The 13,740-nt window shown below is 43.6% G+C and overlaps 1 protein-coding gene across 3 annotated transcripts in view; it reads left to right on the top strand.

Moving 5' to 3' along the window:
* The window catches only part of LOC109867441 (suppressor of tumorigenicity 7 protein homolog), a 73,120-nt gene that overhangs the window by 27,079 nt on the left and 32,301 nt on the right, over window positions 1-13,740 (top strand). The window lies entirely within an intron of this gene.

The following is a 13,740-nucleotide window of genomic DNA, read 5'->3' as shown; positions in this document are numbered from 1 at the left end:
AGGATACTTAATTTTTCTCTCTTGAAATTTAGATTATAGATTGCATGCAACAGTCCAGCAACGAGTCCTTTTCTGTTACCAGCTTCCCTGGCTTCTAAACAGAGGAGTGGAGTACTCAGTTGTGCATCAAAATGCTGCTGCTTCATATCAAATGAATTGAATATTTTAATTTGACAGAATGTATGACTGACTGTTAAGTGGATAAGGATGTTCTGTTATCTATGTGGAAATTTGATTTCAACTGTTAGTCTCCTGCGGAACAGGACCCAAAAGATCGTCCTGACCTGACCTGCTGTTTTCCAGGAGAACTTAGTGTAGGTCTGTAGCCAAAAGGTGCATAACCGTAGGACCATTACCTGCCCCTATTAATCAACTGCTACTACAATGCTTAGTCTACCTGGGTAGTGTGTCACAAAGCAGAGTAGAGCTGGGACGATAAACCGAAAATGATCAACACAGACCATACCGATCACTTAACGCAGGCATTCTGCTGATATCGTCCATTGCGTTAAGTAGCCTATACTAGAGAAATATGAAGTTTGAAATGAAATTCTAATATGGGTGATTTGTTAATTTGATTGCACAATTGATTGCTACAACCATCAAACTAGTAGTTTTAAAGGATAATAAAATAAACTGTGGTTGCACATTATTATAAATCTTATCGTTCTATCGTTATTGTATCAATTCAGGCAATTTATTGCGATATGGATTTTTGTCCATGTTTCCCAGCTCTAAAGCATAGTCGGTTTAGTCAGCCAGCGGTCTACATCAGGGCTCTCCGACCCTGTTCCTGGAGAACTACCATCCTGTAGGTTTTCACTCCAACCCTGTTCCTGGAGAACTACCATCCTGTAGGTTTTCACTCCAACCCTGTTCCTGGAGAACTACCATCCTGTAGGTTTTCACTCCAACCCTGTTCCTGGAGAACTACCATCCTGTAGGTTTTCACTCCAACCCTGTTCCTGGAGAACTACCATCCTGTAGGTTTTCACTCCAACCCTGTTCCTGGAGAACTACCATCCTGTAGGTTTTCACTCCAACCCTGTTCCTGGAGAGCTACCGTCCTGTAGGTTTTCACGCCAACCCTGATCTAGCGCACCTGATTCTTATAATTAGCTGGTTGATAAGCTGAATCAGGTTAGTTGCAACTGAGGTTGGAGTGAACCTACAGGAGGGTAAGCTCTCCAGGAAAAGGGTTGGAGAGCCTTGGTCGACATACACTGAAATATACTTAACTTTGTAGTTTTTATTTTTTAGGTTCTAGTTCCAGATAAAGATTGTTTTATGGGTGAGTGTTACTGCTGAGGAGAGATGGCTCCTGTAGGTCTACTGTATATTGATCGTGTTTCAGGAGTCTTTTGTCCACCTGCTGCTGGTGGACTGTGGGTCAACCTCTCCCTCATTTGCATTCCTATGGTGATTGCTTTGTGGTGGTGAGCATGGTTTCTTCCATTGTCGCACAGCTAACAACAGCAGGAGACCTGGTTAGGTTTGTGCTTGGACTTTTCAGTGACCTGAGGGGAGAACGGCTCATAATAATGGCCGGAACTGCGCATATGGACTGTATTTGATACCATTCCACAAATTCTGCTCCAGCCATTACCACAAGCTTGTTCTCCTCAATTAAGGCACCACCAACCTCCAGTGCAGTGTCAAACTATGACTGAACCTACATTCAGACCAATGTCATAACATTTACCAAACCTCAGACGCAAATCAAATCAAATCAAATTTATTTATATAGCCCTTCGAACATCAGCTGATATCTCAAAGTGCTGTACAGAAACCCAGCCTAAAACCCCAAACAGCAAGCAATGCAGGTGTAGAAGCACGGTGGCTAGGAAAAACTCTCTAGAAAGGCCAAAACCTAGGAAGAAACCTAGAGAGGAACCAGGCTATGTGGGGTGGCCAGTCCTCTTCTGGCTGTGCCGGGAATATAACAGAACATGGCCAAGATGTTCAAATGTTCATAAATGACCAGCATGGTTGTATAATAATAAGGCAGAACAGTTGAAACTGGAGCAGCAGCACGGTCAGATGGACTGGGGACAGCAAGGAGTCATCATGTCAGGTAGTCCTGGGGCATGGTCCTAGGGCTCAGGTCCTCCGAGAGAAAGAAAGAGAGAATTAGAGAGAGCATATGTGGGGTGGCCAGTCCTCTTCTGGCTGTGCCGGGTGGAGATTTTAACAGAACATGGCCAAGATGTTCAAATGTTCATAAATGACCAGCATGGTCGAATAATAATAAGGCAGAACAGTTGAAACTGGAGCAGCAGCACGGCCAGGTGTACTGGGGACAGCAAGGAGTCATCATGTCAGGTAGTCCTGGGGCATGGTCCTAGGGCTCAGGTCCTCCGAGAGAGAGAAAGAAAGAGAGAAGGAGAGAATTAGAGAACGCACACTTAGATTCACACAGGACACTGAATAGGACAGGAGAAGTACTCCAGATATAACAAACTGACCCTAGCCCCCCGACACATAAACTACTGCAGCATAAATACTGGAGGCTGAGACAGGAGGGGTCAGGAGACACTGTGGCCCCATCCGAGGACACCCCCGGACAGGGCCAAACAGGAAGGATATAACCCCACCCACTTTGCCAAAGCACAGCCCCCACACCACTAGAGGGATATCTTCAACCACCAACTTACCATCCTGAGATTCAACATTCTTAGAGCACATACTTCATGTGTTGTGAATGTTTAACATTTTATAAACGGCCTTAATTTAACTGGACCCCAGGAACAGTAGGTGCTGCCTTGGAAAGAACCAATGAGGATCCATAATAAATAAATAACTCTGACTAGCGTGAACTACAAACAGACTGCAATATCTCCGTACAGACTTGAAAAACTAGCTCCAACAGACTACATGCACAGCATTGCAGACACAAACGACTAGACTTACACAGCAGACACAACTTACCACACACTCAGTCACAACAAAATACAGTGCTTAGCCTGTAAACAGGTGTATTCGACCCCAGTCAGTGTAACCAGAAACAATGTATCCCCTCCAGACATTTAAGTCCACGTTACCTCCACACTTACAGAGCTCATGTTAGGACAGGTATCCCAAAGATGGACCACAGCCCGTCGTTTCAAATGGGAACAAATGAGTCATAGTGGGCAGAACAAGCAAGGAGGTGGGCAGAGCCAAGCATGAGCTAGCGTGATCCTATTGGCCTGTTCTGGCAATACATTAGCATATTTCTGTTATGGAAAGCCTACTCTGAAATGCGCGTATGAAATAAATCAATTTGCTTTTGCACTCCTAAACAATGCCATTTTTTAAAACTTTGGCAAAGGGTAAATTCTACAAAACTTTATCCACTCTGTTTGTAACATATTCTAGTTTTGGGAACAGAAAACTGTGTTGAGATTAAATGTTTCATCGGTGAGAACATTTGCAGAATGTCGGCCAAAATCCGTCTCTTTCCATCTTCGCCCACTGCTGGCCACTGGGCTTGGAAACGCCAAGCGGATGCTTCACATTTATACATCTGGTGAAATATCTGTCTCATTGTTCTATTTGTGGCTAACCCCTCCCTTCCCCTGCATCACCCATCTCCCACCAACATACACATACAAACACACACACACACAAAAGGGTCAGGGAGGAGGTCATTGACCTGACAGTTGGGTAGCTAACAGAATGGCTACATGGACTATCTGAGCTGACTCTTAAATTGTATTTATATTTCTGCACTCTCTATGCATACTCACAGGACTCTACATACTTAATCATACTGACACTCCAACACACGTTTAACATGCACACACATTTACACAGACTCTACACGTGCGCACACACTCGCATACAATCATCATTACGCTGCTGCTCTGTTTATCATATATTCTGATGCCTGGTCACCTTACCCCTCTACATATCTACCTCCAGTATCTGCACATTGTAAATATGGTATTGGAACTGACCCTGTATATAGCTTCTTACTTTTTCCTATTTTTATTTCTCATGTTTTTGTTCTACTTTATGTTATTTTACTACATTGATATTGATTACTGCATTGTTGGGTTTAGAGCTTGTAAGAAAGGCATTTCACTGTATTTGAGCATGTGACATTAAAACTAGAAATGTATTAGGTTTGGGTTTTGACCTCCCATCCTCTTACCTGGTATCATAGGATGTAGTGTGAGTCTGACACCGAGTTCATGCCACCATTTTACTGTACTAGGTCACCTTTAGTCTTTTGCCATCATATAAGACTGACCCACTCAACTGAGATACTTTATAGACCAAGAAAACTAATCTTATTGTTGACATTTGTGATGGCTGATATTTTCTTGCGGTTAGTACTCTGTTCGCAAGTACTCTCTGCTGCGAGCGCTATTCGTGTGTTCCAGCCTTTAGTGGTGGATGTGACCTGTAGATAAAGACAGAATGTGTAATTGGTTGATTCATCTCTGCTTCAGTATCCAGCTTTGGCATGAAAACTGCTAACCATATGATATTCAAATCTAATTGTATTTGTCATATGCGCCGAATACAACCGGTGTAGACCTTACAGTGAAATGCTTATTTGCAAGCCCTTAACCGACAATGCAGTTCAAGAAAGAGATATGAAAATATTTACTAAAGTAAAAAATCAATTAAGTCACACAATACAATAACGGGGCTATATATTAGAATGCTAACAAGACTACGGGTATTGTTTGTTTATTTTTTTAATTTAACCAGGTAGGCCACTCGACCTGGTCGAGATAAAGCAAAGCAGTGCGAGAAAAACAACAACACAGAGTTACACATGGAATAAACAAACGTACAGTCAATAACACAATAGAAATATCTACAGTGGGGCAAAAAAGTATTTAGTCAGCCACCAATTGTGCAAGTTCTCCGACTTAAAAAGATGAGAGAGGCCTGTAATTTTCATCATAGGTACACTTCAACTATGACAGACAAAATGAGGGAAAAAAATCCAGAAAATCACATTGTAGGATTTTTAATGAATTTATTTGCAAATTATGGTGGAAAATAAGTATTTGGTCAATAACAAAAGTTTATATACTTCGTTATATAACCTTTGTTGGCAATGACAGAGGTCAAACGTTTTCTGTAAGTCTTTCGAACACTGTTGCTGGTATTTTACCACATTCCTCCATGCAGATCTCCTCTAGAACAGTGATGTTTTGGGGCCGTTGCTGGGCAACACGGACTTTCAACTCCCTCCAAAGATTTTCTATGGGGTTGAGATGGCTAGTCCACTCCAGGACCTTGAAATGCTTCTTACGAAGCCACTCCTTCGTTGACCGGGCGGTGTGTTTGGGATCATTGTCATGCTGGAAGACCCAGCCACGTTTCATCTTCAATGCCCTTGCTGACGGAAGGAGGTTTTCACTCAAAATCTCACGATACATGGCCCCATTCATTCTTTCCTTTACACGGATCTGTCGTCCTGGTCCCTTTGCAGAAAAACATCCCCAAAGCATGATGTTTCCACCCCCATTCTTCACGGTAGGTATGGTGTTCTTTGGATGCAACTCAGCATTCTTTGTCCTCCAAACACGACGAGTTGAGTTTTTACCAAAAAGTTATATTTTGGTTTCATCTGACCATATGACATTCTCCCAATCTTCTTCTGGATCATCCAAATGCTCTCTAGCAAACTTCAGCCGGGCCTGGACATGTACTGGCTTAAGCAGGGGGACACGTCTGGCACTGCAGGATTTGAGTCCCTGGCGGTGTAGTGTGTTACTGATGGTAGGCTTTGTTACTTTGGTCCCAGCTCTCTGCAGGTCATTCACTAGGTCCCCCCGTGTGGTTCTGGGATTTTTTTTCTTTTTTCTGGGTGAGATCTTGCGTGGAGCCCCAGATCGAGGGAGATTATCAGTGGTCTTGTATGTCTTCCATTTCCTAATAATTGCTTCCACAGTTCATATCTTCAAACCAAGCTGCTTACCTATTGCAGATTCAGTCTTCCCAGCCTGGTGCAAGTCTACAATTTTGTTTCTGGTGTCCTTTGACAGCTCTTTGGTATTGGCCATAGTGGAGTTTGGAGTGTGTTCCTGAAGTGCACGATCATCTCCTTTGTTTTGCTGACGTTGAGTGTGAGGTTATTTTCCTGACACCACACTCCGAGGGCCCTCACCTCCTCCCTGTAGGCCGTCTCGTCGTTGTTGGTAATCAAACCTACCACTGTAGTGTCGTCTGCAAACTTGATGATTGAGTTGGAGGCATGCATGGCCATGCAGTCGTGGGTGAACAGGGTGTACAGGAGAGGGCTGAGAACGCACCCTTGTGGGGCCCCAGTGTTGAGGATCAGCGGGGTGGAGATGTTGTTACCTACCCTCACCACCTGGGGGCAGCCCGTCAGGAAGTCCAGGACCCAGTTGCACAAAACGTGGTGGGTCTCGAGCTTGATGACGAGTTTGGAGGGTACTATGTTGTTGAATGCTGAGCTGTAGTTGATGAACAGCATTCTCACATAGGTATTCCTCTTGTCCAGATGGGTTAGGGCAGTGTGCAGTGTGATTGCGTCATCTGTGGACCTATTGGAGTGGTAAGCAAATTGGAGTGGGTCTAGGGTGTCAGGTAGGGTGGAGGTGATATGGTCCTTGACTAGTCTCTCAAAGCACTTCATGATGACGGAAGTGCGTGCTACGGGGGCAGTAGTCATTTAGCTCAGTACCTTAGCTTTCTTGGGAACAGGAACAATGGTGGCCCTCTTGAAGCATGTGGGAATCCGCAGACTGGGATAGGGATTGATTGAATATGTCCGTAAATACACCAGCCAGCTTTTCTGCGCATGCTCTGAGGACGCGGCTGGGGATGCCGTCTGGGCTGGCAGCCTTGGGAGGGTTGACACGTTTAAATGTTTTGCTCACATCGGCTGCAGTGAAGGAGAGCCCGCAAGTTTTGGTAGCGGGCGGTGTCAGTGGCACTTCGTTGTCCTCAAAGCGAGCAAAGAAGTTGTTTTGTCTGTCTGGGAGCAAGACATCTGTTCCGCTACGTTGTCCTTTTATAGTCCGTGATTGACTAGACCCTGCCACATACTTATCGTGTCTGAGCCGTTGAATTGTCAGTTTTACAAGGATATGTTTAGCAGCATGAGTGAATGAGGCTTTGTTGCGAAATAGGAGGCCTATTCTAGATTTTATTTTGGATTGGAGATGCTTAATGTGAGGCTGGAAGGAGAGTTTACAGTTTAACCAGACTCCTAGGTATTTGTAGTTGTCCACATATTCTAAGTAGTGATGCTAGCCATTACAGTATCCATTGACTTAGGACTCAAATTGCAGTTCCTATAGTTCCTATGCCTTCCACTAGATGTCAACAGTCTTTAGAAATTGTTTCAGGCTTGTATTCTGAAAAATGAGGGAATTAGAACAGTCTGAATGAGTGGACCCTGCAGTGTCACAGAACTTTTTCATGCGCATGACCGAGAGAGTGCCTTTCTTGTTTACCATTTATATTGCCGACGTTATTGTCCGGTTGAAATATTATAGATTACTTAGGCTAAAAACAACCTGAGGATTGAATATGAACATAGTTTGACATGTTTCTATGAACTTTACGGATACAATTTGGATTTTTTTGTCTGCCTTTTGTGACTGCGTTTGGGCCTGTGGATTACTGAAGAAAACGCGCAAACAAAACGGAGGTTTTCGGATATAAAGCGAGACTTTATCGAACAAAAGGAACATTTATTGACTAAATGAATGTCTTCTGAGTGTAACCATATGAAGATCATCAAAGGTGAGTGATTAATTGTATCTCTTTCTGACTTGTGTAACTCTTCTACTTGGCTGATTACTGTTTGTAATGATTTGTCTGCTGGGCTATGTTCTCACATACCCTAGCGTCCCACATACCCTAGAGAGGTTAAGTGTCCAAAGAAGGGCCAGAAGTATACAGAATGATGTCGTCTGTGTAGAGGTGGATCAGAGAATCACCAGCAGCAAGAGCGACATCATTGATATATACAGAGAAAAGAGTTGGCCCGAGAATTGAACCCTGTGGCACCCCATAGAGACTGCCAGAGTTCCGGATAACAGGCCCTCCGATTTGACACACTGAACTCTATCTGAGAAGTAGTTGGTGAACCAGGCGAGGGAGTAATTTGAGGAACCAAGGCTATTGAGTCTGCCGATAAGAATGCGGTGATTGACAGAGTCGAAAGCCTTGGCCAGGTCGATGAAGACTGCTCCACAGTACTGTCTTTTATCAATGGCGGTTATGATATTGTTTAGGACCTTGAGTGTGGCTGAGGTGCACCCATAACCAGCTCGGAAACCAAATTGCATAGTGGAGAAGGTACGGTGGGATTCAAAATGGTTGGTGATCTATTTGTTAACTTGGCTTTCGAAGACTTTAGAAAGGCATGGCAGGATAGATATGGGTCTGGAGCAGTTTGGGTCTAGATTGTCTCCCCCTTTGATGACCGCGGCAGCTTTCCAATCTTTGATCTCAGAAGATACGAAAGATAGGTTGAACAGGCTAGTAATAGGTGTTTCAACAATTTTGGCGGATAATTTTAGGGAGAGAAGGGCCAGATTGTCTAGCCCAGCTGATTTGTAGGGGTCCAGAGCCGTTGGCCTGGGTATGGGTAGTGTCACGGTCTGACTATCGTTCGTATGTGTTTTCCTTGTTTTAGTGTTGGTCAGGACGTGAGCTGGGTGCGCAGTCTATGTTGTGTGTCTGGTTTGTCTATTTCTATGTTTGGCCTGATATGGTTCTCAATCAGAGGCAGGTGTTAGTCATTGTCTCTGATTGGGAACCATATTTAGGTAGGGTTTGTGTTGGGTTTTGTGGGTGATTGTCCTTAGTGTCTTGATGTCCTTGTTCTGTGTGTATGTGCACCAGTATTAGGCTGTTTCGGTTTTCGTTACGTTTATTGTTTTGTAGTGTTTGTATTTAGATTCGTGTTACTTCAGTTTAATAAACATGGATCGCAATCTACACGCTGCATTTTGGTCTGATCCTTGCTACACCTCTTCGTCAGAGGAGGAGATAGAAGAGAACCGTTACAGGTAGCCAGGTGGAAAGCATGGCAAGCCGTACAAAATGCTTATTGAAATTCTCGATTATTGTAGATTTATCGGTGGTGACAATGTTTCCTAGCCTCAGTCAGTGGGCAGCTGGGAGGAGATGCTCTTATTCTCCATGGACTTTAGTGTCCCAAAAAAGCAAAGGCTAGCTTTTTCAAATTGACTGTGTATATTGGTTCCTAACTTCCCTGAAAAGTTGCATATCGCAGGGGCTATTCGATGCTAATGCAGTACGCCACAGGATGTTTTTGTGCTGGTCAAGGGCAGTTAAGTCTATAGTGAACCAAGGGCTATATCTGTTCTTAGTTCTACATTTTTTGAATGGGGCATGCTTATTTAAGATGGTGAGGAAAGCACTTTTCAAAGAATAACCAGGCATCCTCTACTGACGGGATGAGGTCAATATCCTTCCAGGATACCTGGGCCAGGTCGATTTAGAAAGGCCCGTTCCCTGAAGTGTTTTAGGGAGCGTTTGGTAGTGATGAGGGGTGGTCATTTGACCGTGGACCCATTATGGATGCAGGCAATGAGGCAGTTATCGCTGAGATCCTGGTTGAAGACAGCAGAGGTGTATTTAGAGGGCAAGTTGGTCAGGATGATATCTATGAGGGTGCCCGTGTTTACATATTTAGGGTTTGTACCTGGTAGGTTCCTTGATCATTTGTGTGAGATTGAGGGCATCTAGCTTAGATTGTAGGACGGCGAGGGTGTTAACCTCTCGCTTGCGTCCCACCTCGACAACAGCCAAGGAAATTGCAGGGTGCCAAATTCAAAACAACAGAAATCCCATAATTAAAATTCCTCAAACATACAAGTATTATTCACCATTTTAAAGATAAACTTATTGTAAATCCAACGGCAGTGTCCGATTTCAAAAAGGCTTCACTGCGAAAGCACACCATGCGATTATGTTAGGTCAGCACCTAGTCACAGAAAACCATACAGCCATTTTTCCAGCAACAGAGAGTAGTCACAAAAAGCATAAAGAGAGAGAAAATGAATCACTAACCTTTGATGATCTTCATCAGATGGCACTCATAGGACTTCATGTTATACAATAAATGGATGTTTTGTTCGATAAAGTTCATATACAAAAATCTCAGTTTACATTGGCGCGTTATGGTCAGCATTGTCTCAAACAAACATCCGGTGAAAGTGCAGAGAGCCACATCAAATTACAGAAATACTCATAAACATTGATAAACAATTCAAGTGTTAAACATACGAATACAGATCAACTTCTCCTTAATGCAACCGCTGTGTCAGATTTCAAAAAGGCTTTACAGAGAAAGCACACTTTGCGATTATGTTAGGTCTGTACCTAGCCACAGAAACCCATACAGCCATTTTCCAGCCAAGGAGAGTGTCAGAAAAGCCAGCCAAGGAGAGTGTCACAAACGTTTTGTTTGATTTTGCGCGTTTTGTCCAGTAATCCGGATGCCTAAGGCGCGTGCGCTAATAAGTCCAGACTAAACGTTTTTTTAAAGTACAATAAAAGTTGTAAACTATGTTTAAAATCAATCAATCGTACAAAAGCTTCGTCAATAGGAAAGGAGAAACAAGGAAGGCGCGTTCCCAATCAGACGCATTGCTGATGAATGGAAATTTCCACTGGCCACTGATTGAAATTGCTGTAATTTGTGCTGTAATTTTTCAAAGTAAAAGCCTGAAACATTGCCTAAAGACTGGCCACATGTAGAGGAAGCCATAGAGACTGTGAACGGGGTCCTAAGTCTTTGTATGGTGGATAGGCTTTCAATGGAAACACAGCCTTTCAAAATAATAGTATTTCCTAGTTGGATTTTCCTCGGGTTTTCGCCTGCCATATCAGTTATCTTATACTCACAGACATTATTTTAACAGTTTTGGAAACTTTAGAGTGTTTTCTATCCATATCCTATCTTCTGGGCCTGAGTAGCAGGCAGTTTAATTTGGGCATGCTTTTCATCCAAAATTCCGAATGCTGCCCCCTACCCTAGTGAAGTTAAGCATATCCCAGTTTAGGTCACCTAACTGTATGAACTTTGAAGATATATGTGGGACAATCAATTCACATATGGTGTCCAGGACACAGCTGGGGGCTGAGCGGGTCTATAACAGGCGGCAACAGTGAGAGACTTATTTCTGGAAAGGTGGCTTTTTAAAAGTAGAAGCTCGAACTGTTTGGGCACAGACCTGGATAGAATGACAGAACTCTGCAGGCTATCTCTGCAGTAGATTGCAACTACGCCCCCTTTGGCAGTTCAATCTAGACCTAAAATGTTGTAGTTGGGGTGGAAATTTCTGAATTTTTGGTGGCCTTCCTAAGCCAGGATTCAGACACGGTCAACAAATGAGAGCGCCTGGGGAATAGGTGTGGTACTGGGGGCTACAGGGCCTGGATTAACCTCTACATCACCAGAGGAACAGAGGAGGATTAGGATAAGGATACGGCCAAAGGCTATAAGAACTGGTCGTCTAGTGCGTTGGGAATAGAGAATAAAAGGAGCAGAATTCTGGCCGTGGTAGAATAGTTTCAGGGCATAATGTACAGACAAGGGTATGGTTAGATGTGTGTATAGTGGAGGTAAACCTAGGCGTTGAGTGACGATGAGAGAAATTGCATCTGGAGGCACCAGTTAAGCCAGGTGAGGTCTCCGCATGTGTGGGGGGTGGGACAAAAGAGCTCTCTAAGGCATGTTGTGTGGGACCGGGGGCTCTTCAGTGAAATAAAACAAAGTACTAACTGAGGCAGCAGTAGACAAGGCATATTGACATTAGAGAGAGGCATAAAGCAATCACGGGTGTTGATCGGGAGAGCTAAGACAACAATGGGTAAATGGCGATGAATGGGCAGAGAGGGTTATTTAAGTATGCACAGGACCTGAGTTCAAGGCTGGGGCCGACAGATAAACAAAAAGAGGTACCACGTTACTGAATAGTCCAGCAGGCATCAGCTGTGTAGCCGAGTGATCATAAGGTCCAATGAGCAGCAATAGTGTGTCAGGGAGCCGTTCGGTAGTCAGTACTACGCTAGGCGAGCGGGAGACAATGGTGTTCAGAAAGCTAGCGGGCCAGGGCAAGCGGATGGGTCTTTGGCGACATCGCAACGGAAAAGCCTTTGCATATTTGCACAGTACAATATACTCCCATTATAAGATTGATGCTCATATGTAGGCCTAGCCTATACAATGTACTTGGCTGGAGTGCACAGTGAGATGACCACATTTGAACAATACTTATTGAACTGAGAATATAATACGCCTATCACTGACATCATACAGTTGAATTCGGAAGTTTTCATACACTTAGGTTGGAGTCATTGAAACTTGTTTTTCAACCACTCCACAAATTTCTTGCAAACAAACTATAGTTTTGGCAAGTCGGTCAGGACATCTACTTTGTGCATGACACAAGTAATTTTTCAAACAATTGTTTACAGACAGATTATTTCACATATAATTCACTGTATCACAATTCCAGTGGGTCAGAAGTTTACATACACTAAGTTGACTGTGCTTGGAAAATTCCCGAAAATGTCATGGCTTTAGAAGCTTCTGATAGATTAATTGACATCGTTTGAGTCAATTGGAGGTGTACTTGTGGATGTATTTCAAGGCCTACCTTCAAACTCAGTGCCTCTTTGCTTGACATCATGGGAAAATCAAAAGAAATCAGCCAAGACTTCAGAAAAAACCATTGTAGACTTCCACAAGGTACCACGCCTGACGGTACCACGTTCATCTGTACAAGCAATAGTACGCATGTATAAACACCATGGGACCACGCAGCCGTCATACCGCTCAGGAAGGAGACGTGTTCTGTCTCTTAGAGATGAACGTACTTTGGTGTGAAAAGTGCAAATCAATCCCAAAACAACAGCAAAGGACCTTGTGAAGATGCTGGAGGAAACCGGTACAAAAGTATCTATATCCACAGTAAAACGAGTCCTATATCGACATAACCTGAAAGGCCGCTCAGCAAGGAAGAAGCCACTGCTCCAAACCCGCCATAAAAAAGCCAGACTATGGTTTGCAACTGCACATGGGGGACAAAGCGAGAAATTTTGGAGAAATGTCCTCTGGTCTGATGAAACAAAAATACAACTGTTTGGCATAATGACCATCGTTATGTTTGGAGGAAAAAGTGTAGTGTGTCAATCTCTTCTACCAGTGTAGTGTGTCAATCTCTTCTACCAGTGTAGTGTGTCAATCTCCTCTAGCAGTGTAGTGTGTCAATCTCTTCTAGCAGTGTAGTATGTCAATCTCCTCTACCAGTGTAGTGTGTCAATCTCTTCTACCAGTGTAGTGTGTCAATCTCCTCTAGCAGTGTAGTGTGTCAATCTCTTCTAGCAGTGTAGTATGTCAATCTCCTCTACCAGTGTAGTGTGTCAGTCTCCTCTAGCAGTGTAGTGTTTCAATCTCCTCTAGCAGTGTAGTGTGTCAATCTCCTCCAGCAGTGTAGTGTGTCAATCTCTTCTAGCAGTGTAGTATGTCAATCTCTTCTAGCAGTGTAGTATGTCAATCTGTTCTAGCAGTGTAGTATGTCAATCTCCTCCAGCAGTGTAGTGTGTCAATCTCCTCCAGCAGTGCAGTGTGTCAATCTCTTCTAGCAGTGTAGTATGTCAATCTGTTCTAGCAATGTAGTGTGTCAATCTCCTCTACCAGTGTAGTATGTCAATCTCTTCTAGCAATGTAGTGTGTCAATCTCCTCTACCAGTGTAGTGTGTCAATCTCCTCTACCAGTGTAG

The sequence above is a fragment of the Oncorhynchus kisutch genome, linkage group LG22, assembly GCF_002021735.2.
Source record: "Oncorhynchus kisutch isolate 150728-3 linkage group LG22, Okis_V2, whole genome shotgun sequence".
In the NCBI taxonomy this organism is placed as follows: domain Eukaryota; kingdom Metazoa; phylum Chordata; class Actinopteri; order Salmoniformes; family Salmonidae; genus Oncorhynchus; species Oncorhynchus kisutch.
This window is presented reverse-complemented; position numbering and strand designations above follow the sequence as displayed.